This window comes from Scyliorhinus canicula, chromosome 11 (genome assembly GCF_902713615.1).
Source record: "Scyliorhinus canicula chromosome 11, sScyCan1.1, whole genome shotgun sequence".
Lineage (NCBI taxonomy): Eukaryota > Metazoa > Chordata > Chondrichthyes > Carcharhiniformes > Scyliorhinidae > Scyliorhinus > Scyliorhinus canicula.
Window position 1 is genome coordinate 28,700,861 of NC_052156.1, and position 7,604 is coordinate 28,708,464.

Sequence of the window (7,604 nt, forward strand, 5' to 3'; positions counted from 1 at the left end):
TTTGTGTTTGCGTGGGTTGCACCCCCACAACCCAAAGATGTGCAGGGTAGGTGGATTGAACACGCTAAATTGCTCCTTAATTGGAAAAAAAATGAATTGGGTACACTAAATTTATTTTAAAAATAAATAAAAGCATATTGGAAGGAGTTACAGTTGGATAATCAATGCCTTTGTCCACATTATCAGTGCCCCGACCTTTGCCATTAAGTCCTGAAGTGACCCTCGAATCTGGAGCTTCTGACCCAGAAGGGTCGCTATCCACTGCACCACAAGACCTCCACACCACATTAATCCAATTCAAATTTAATGTGCCTTATGTATCATCACATAAATAAGGCATTCAACCCAGCCAATCCATTGTCATTTGTGTTTGGCATGGTAATGGTGTCATGTGAGAGTACCTTGAAGTTGATGGTTTATTTTTTCTCTTGGGGGGGATGTGTCATGTGAGAGTACCTTTCAGAAATGGGTGCTTATAAATGGGTGTGTATATAAATATCCGTAGTGAGAGTACCTTTAAGAAATGAGTGTTTATTACAGCAGTGATGTCAGAGAGCGGGTGGAGCTGGACTGTCTGTCAGCTTTTTACTTTCATTTTTGACAGGCTGCAGGGTGTGTTGTAGTTTTGATTTGAGTGTTGGAGCTGAAGCCAGACCAAGCAGGTGTACTGCAGTTCTCCCTGCCATCAAAAGATTATCTCTTGATCATTTGGTGAATTCAGAATTATAAATGTTCTCAGTAGTGAATGTAAACCTAAGGTGCTTCTGTTGAAAGGTGTTTCTTCTGTCTTCTGGATGTTGTTTGAAAATGAAAATCGCTTACTGTCATAAGTAGGTAGGCTGTCATAAGTAGGCTTCAAATGAAATTACTATGAAACGTTATTACACATTACTTAGTGTTGTATTATTTGGGGATTGTATTTGAATTAATGGTTGCTAAGATGTTCACTGTATGTTTTAAAAAGGTTAACTTAATAGAATAAACATTGCTTTGCTTTAAAAAATACTTTTCCATTTCTGCTGTACCACACCTATAGAGTGGGTCGTGTGCTCCCCCATACCACAATCTATTAAAAGTTGTGGGTCAGGTGAACTCCATGATACACGTTGGGGTTCTCTAAACTCTGGCCCATAACAAATTGGGGGCTCGTCTGGGATAAAAGTCTATCTATTGGATTGGCTTAGTGAACTTAAAGACAGTGAGGGGTGAGCATATTGTGATTGCTTTTCAGGTATGGTATTCTAGTTTAAGTAGGGAGTGTGTTGTGTAGGCTCAGAAGTTTTTGGGGTGGAGACGGTCACACGCAGTACCTTATGGACAGAGACTAAAAGCAGACTGTTAGATTTGGTAAAAACATTGCAGTTAACATTACTTGACAAAATGTGAAAAGATGAGGTAATTATGGCAGTGGCTAAGCATTTAAAGTTGCCTGAGATACAGTTTGACTCATTGGAAATGGCAAAACGTCAGTTGCAAATTAAACATTCAGTTGCAAATGGAACATGAGAAAGAATTAAAGCAGCTCGAATACGAAAGAGAGAGAGAGGAAAAAGAAAGAGAGAGAGAGGAAAAAGAAAAGGAGAGAGAATAAAGGAGAAAAGAAAGAATAGTCCTAGCAGAACAAAAAGAAAGAGAAAGGGATATAAAGATCAGGGAAAAAGATAAAGAGGGAGGGTTTGAACTTCAGAAAATGGCCATGAAACATGACAGTCGGTTAAAATTGAAAGGAAACGTACAGTTGGATGATAGTGAGAAAGAGCGTCAAAGTCAAAGGCTTGGTGGGAATCTATTTAAATATGTCCAAGCATTGCCAAGGTTTGATGAGAAGGATGTAGAAGCCTTTTTCATTTCATTTGATAAGGCTAAACCAATTGATTTGGCTAAACAAATGAAATGGCCACAGGACATGTGGGTATTACTGATTCAAACAAAGCTGGTAGGTAGAGCTAATCAAGTGTTTGCATCACTACCGGAGGAGGTATCTGGGATGTATGAGGAGGTGAAAAAACTCCATCTGAGGTGCATATGAATTATTGCCTGAAGCCTACAGACAAAGGTTTAGAAATTTAAGGAAAGAATTTGGTAAAACATACATGGAGTTTGAAAGGATCAAACAGAGTAATTTTGATAGGTGGATAAGGGCTTTGACAATAGACCAAACGTATGAACCTCTCAGAGAAATTATACTTTTGGAAGAGATTAAAAGTTCAATTCCTGATGTAGTGAGAACTCATGTGGAAGAGCAGAGGGTTAATACTGCAAGATTAACATCAGAAATGGCAGATGATTATGAATTAGTTCATAAATCAAAGTTTGGTTTCCGACATCAGTTTCAGCCTGTGAGGGATAGAAACTGGGGACATGAGAAATACTCAAGTGGTACAGGTGAAGGTGATCTGATGGGAGATAATAAGGAGAGTGTACCTCAGGTTAAAAAAGAAATCCAGGAGGATGGAAAAGAAATGAAAAGTTTCAAATGTTTTCACTGTAATAAATTAGGCCATGTAAAGTCACAGTGTTGGTGGTTGAAGAAAAGCATTGGGAAAGCTGATGTGGTAAAATGGGATAAGACAGTGGGGGTTGTTAAAATGGTAAAGGAAAGCCAAAGTGAAGCGAAGGAGGTGCAAAGGATTGTGCAGCCTGATCAAGAGGTGATTGATAAGAAGGTGCCAGATCTCTTTAAAGAATTTACTTGGGTGGGTAAAGTTTACTCATGTGTATCAGGATGAGCAGGTAAAGAAGTCACAATTTTAAGAGATACGGGAGCAAGTAAATATTTAATGGTAAGAGATGAGGAGTTATGTAGTTTGGGAAGAATATTGCCAGAAAAGGTGGTAATTTGTGGAATTCAGGGTGAGAGGAGTAGTGTTCCATTATATAAGGTAAGGGTGGAAAGTCCAATGAAGAGTGGTGACGTGGTAGTAGAAGTAATAAAGAAAGTATCTTGTCCAGGAATACAGTTTATCTTGTGGAATGATATAGCTGGATCGCAGGTGGGAGTGATGCCTACGGTGGTTGATAAGCCAGTGGAAAATCAGACAACTGAAGTGTTGAAGGACGAATATCCTGGGATTCTTCCGGATTGTGTAGTAACAAGGTCGCAAAGTCACAGGTTAAGACAAGAGGATAAATCGGAGAGTGAAGATAAAGTTGAAGTGCAATTAACAGAAACGATTTTTGATCAGATGGTTGAAAAAGAACAAGAACAGGTGGAGGATGAGGCGGATATTTTTAGTTCCAAAAAATTGGTGGAGTTACAACAGAAAGATATAGAAATAAAACGGATGCATCAGAAAGCATACACAGAAGAGGAATCTGAGTGTATACCAGAATGTTATTACCGTAAAAGTGATGTCTTGATGAGAAAATTGAGACCTTTACATAGGCAGGCGGATGAAAAATGGGCAGAAGTTCATCAAATAGTATTGCCGGTAGGGTACAGAAAGGAGGTGTTGCGAGTTGCACATGAGGTACCAGTGGGAGGTCATTTGGGAATAAGGAAAACTCAAGCTAAAATCCAGAAACATTTTTATTGGCCTGGACTACATAAGGATTTAGTTACATTTTGTCAATCATGTCACACATGTCAAGTGATAGGGAAACCTCAGGCAGTGATAAATCCAGTGCCCTTAATACCCATTCCAGCATTTGAGGAACCTTTTACAAGGGTCTTAATTGATTGCGTAGGACTGCTTCCTAAAACAAAAAGTGGGAATCAATATCTTTTGACTATAATGGATGTGACTACTAGGTTTCCAGAGGCCATTCCAGTATGTAATATTACAGCTAAAAAGATTGTGGAGGAATTACTTGAATTCTTTACTAGATCTGGACTACCCACAGAAATACAATTGGATCAACGATCAAATTTAACCTCAAGGTTATTCAAAGAAGTTATGGATAGCTTCGGAATAAAATAATTTAAATCAACTGCATATCATCCAGAATCTCAGGGAGTGTTAGAAAGGTTGCATCAGACATTAAAGACAATGTTGAGGGCTTATTGTCAAGATTATCCAGAGGATTGGGATAAAGGAATTCCATTCATAGAATTACATAGAATTTACAGTGCAGAAGGAGGCCATTCGGCCCATCGAGTCTGCACCGGCTCTTGGAAAGAGCATCCTACCCAAGGGCAACACCTCCACCCTATCCCCATAACCCAGTACCCCACCCAACACTAAGGGCAATTTTGGACACTAAGGGCAATTTATCATGGCCAATCCACCTAACCTGCACATCTTTGGACCGTGGGAGGAATCCGGAGCACCCGGAGGAAACCTACGCACACACGGGGAGGATGTGCAGACTCCACACAGACAGCGACCCAAGCCGGAATTCACCTGGGACCCTGGAGCTGTGAAGCGATTGTGCTATCCACAATGCTACTGTACTGTTTGCAATTAGGGATGCACCTAATCAGTCAACCAAATTTAGTCCTTTTGAACTAATTTTTGGTCATGAGGTAAGAGGACCATTTAAATTGATTAAGGAAAAATTGGTGTGTGAGAAATCAGAAATTACATTATTGGATTATGTGTCAAATTTTAGGGAACGATTAGAAAAGAGCAGGTGAATTGGCTGGACAACATTTAAAAGTTGCACAGAATGTGATGAAACGGGTAGCGGACAAGAAGTCCAAAGTTCATAGTTTTGCCAGTGGAGATAAAGTTTTAGTGTTGTTGCCAGTGGTAGATGAACCTTGAAAAGCAAGGTTTTGTGGACCTTATCATATTGAAAGGAAATTAAGAGAGGTGAATTATGTGGTAAAAACACCAGATAGAAGGAAGACTCACTGACTGTGTCATGTGAATATGCTTAAAAGGTACTTTGATAGGGAAGGAGAGGAAAAGGAGGAGATTTTAATGATTCTAACTCCAGATGACTGTGAATTTGACATACCTCAAGTTAAATTGGGAAAAGAGGATGTTCTTAAAAATTGGGATAAATTGTTGAGTTACCTTCCAGAGGAAAAACAAACTGACCTGAAAGAGTTATTGATATCACGTGGGCACGTTTGTGGAGATAAATTGGGAAGTACTAAAATGGCTATACGTGATGTAGATGTGGGAAATGCTGTTCCAACCAAATAACATCCATGCAGGCTTAACCCTTTAAAATTGGCACAGGTTAAGAAAGAAATTGAGAGTATGCTTAAAAATGGCATAATTGAAGTGGGTTGCAGCCATTGGAGCTCACCCATAGTGATGGTACCAAAGCCAGACGATACCCAACGGTTGTGTGTGGACGATAGAAAGGTTAATGCAGTTACAAGAACGGACTCTTCTCCTATCCCACGCTTGGAGGATTGCATTGAGACAGTGGGACAATCAGCTTGTATTTCCAAACTGGATTTACTTAAAGGTTACTGACAGGTACATTTATGCGAAAGAGTGAAGAAGATTTCAGCTTTTGTGACTCCAGATGGTATATACCAATTCAAAGTTATGCCATTTGGCATGAAAAATGCCCCAGCCACATGTCATCGATTAACTAACAAAGTTGTTTCAGGATTACCCAATTGTGCGGTATACATTGACAATCTGGTAATTTTCAGCCAGACATGGAAAGAGCATTTGAAACATCTGATGGAGTTATTCGATCAACTTCAGGTGGCGGATTTGGTAGAAAACCTAGCCAAAAGTGAATTTGGAAAAGCCTAAGTCACTTTCCTTGAGGAGTTTTTGATACCCTCGAGACAAAGGGAAATAATACGATTTCTTGGCATGAGTGGATTTGATCAAACATTAGTGCAAACTTTTTGTCACGTGGTGGCTCCACTGATAGACTTGCTGAAGAAAAGTCGAAAATTTCAGTGGGCAGCGGAGTTTAAACATGCATTTGACTGCCTGAAAGCTCTAATAACCAATGCTCCTGTGTTGGAGAATTACAAGGGACTCTGTGATCAGATTGGACTAAAGTATCTGACTTTAAAGAGAAATGCTGAGGCGTAGAGAAATGGAAGGATCGTGCAGAGACCGTCTTGTTCAAAGAGACTGTCAATCAGGAAGGATTTCAGTTGGAGGAAGAAAAACAAAAATGGACTATATTATTGTACCTGTTTGCATGTGTTATTTTTTTGAAACAAAAAAGTATATTTACTGTGTGCATTTCTTAAAGGATAGTGAAAAGGTGAAAAGTAAAACCATCTTGAAGTTGATGGCTTATTTTTTTCTCTTGGGGGGATGTGTCATGTGAGAGTACCTTTCAGAAATGGGTGTTTATAAATGGGTGTGTATATAAATATACGTAGTGCGAGTACCTTTAAGAAATGGGTGTTTATTACTGCAGTGATGGCAGAGAGTGGGTGGAGCTGGGCTGTCAGTCAGCTTTTTACTTTCGTTTTTGAGCAGGCTGCAGGGTGTGTTTTAGTTTCGTTTTCAGTGTTGGAGCTGAAGCCAGACCAAGCAGGTGTACTGCTGTTCTCTCTGCCATCAAAAGACTGTCTCTTGATCATTTGGTGAATTCAGAATTATAAATGTTCTCAGTAGTGAATGTAAACCTAAGGTGCTTCTGTTGAAAGGTGTTTCTTCTGTCTTCTGGATGTCGTTTGGGAAGTTATTAAGCATTACTTAGTGTTCTATTCTTTGGGGTTGTATTTGAATTAATGGTTGCTAAGATGTTCACTGTACGTTTTAAAAAGGTTAACTTGAGTTAACTTGAGAATAAACATTGTTTTGCTTTAAAAAATACTTTTCAATTTCTGCTGTACCACACCTTTAGAGTGAGCCGTGTGCTCCCCACACCACAATCTATTGAAAGTTGTGGGTCAGGTGAACTCCATGATACACTTTGGGGTTCTCTGAACCCTGGTCCATAACAATGATCATGAATCCTGTATTTCAAAGTTTTAAAAGAAACACATTTGGAGTACCCAATCATTTATATATTTTTTTCCAATTAATGGGCATTTTAGCATGGCCAATCCATCTAGCCTGCACATCTTTAGGTTGTGGGGATGAAGACATGCGAAGAATGTGCAAAGTCCACACGGACAGTGACCCGGGGCCGGGATCGAACCCAGGTCCTCAGCAGTGCTAACCACTGCGCCACCGTGCCACCCCTGTATTTTGAATTTAAACAAATTATATACAACTGAAAGATTACGTGGCATAATGTGGTGCAGTGGATAGCACTGGGACTGCGGTGCTGAGGACCCGGGTTCAAATCCCGGCCCTGGGTCACCGTCCGTGTGATGTTTGCACGTTCTCCCCATGACTGCATGGGATTCTCCCCCACAACCCAAAGATGTGCAGGTTAGGTGGATTGGCCATGCTAAATTGACCCTTAATTGGAAAAAATTATAATTGGGTACTCTAAATTTAAAAAAAAACTGAAAGATTATTTGCTGCTACATGTGATATGCTTCGTGGAAAGTCCAATGTCGAAGTTTCTTAACTCTTTAGTTAATACTTCTGGTAGATTTATCAACTCTGATACCCCCATCCTTGTGTATTTTCTTTCAGAATGTCATCATTCTGCAGCTATCGAGCTATCTGAAGAATTTCAAGATTTGACATGACCACACTGAGGCAGCTGGGAATGATCACAGTTAATTAACATAATGATGGGATGGATTTAATCCCTGTTAACCCCAAAGATTT